The sequence below is a fragment of the Calidris pugnax genome, unplaced genomic scaffold, assembly GCF_001431845.1.
Source record: "Calidris pugnax isolate Ruff unplaced genomic scaffold, ASM143184v1 scaffold172, whole genome shotgun sequence".
Lineage (NCBI taxonomy): Eukaryota > Metazoa > Chordata > Aves > Charadriiformes > Scolopacidae > Calidris > Calidris pugnax.
Window position 1 is genome coordinate 896,595 of NW_015090897.1, and position 361 is coordinate 896,955.

The 361-nt window shown below is 67.9% G+C and overlaps 1 long non-coding RNA gene across 1 annotated transcript in view; it reads left to right on the forward strand.

The window, feature by feature from the left end:
* The window catches only part of LOC106891689, a 6,144-nt gene that overhangs the window by 1,351 nt on the left and 4,432 nt on the right, over window positions 1–361 (forward strand). The window lies entirely within an intron of this gene.

Genomic DNA, 361 nt, shown 5'->3' on the forward strand with positions numbered 1-361 from the left:
CCCCCCCCCCCCCTCCCCTCCCGTGTGCGGGCTGCCGGCTGCGCCGCTTCGGCGTATATTACAATGCGATCTTACAATACGGGCAGTGTGGAAAACTGTGTCAACAGGAGCCGAGGGGTCATAAATTAAAGAATGAGAAAGATAGAGATGGAGGAGTCTGCGAGAGGAGGCGGCGAGGACCGCGGGTCCCGCTCCCGCAGCCCCTCCGGGCGCTCCCCGGCCCGGCGGCGGGACATGGTCTGCAAGGGTGGGGGGAAAGAGGGCCAAAAAGCCCCTCTGGGGGCAACCGGCCGGGGAGAGTTGGCGAGCGGAGAGAGGGCCACCCCGGCTACCGCCCTGCTCGCCCCCGGAGCTGCCGCCG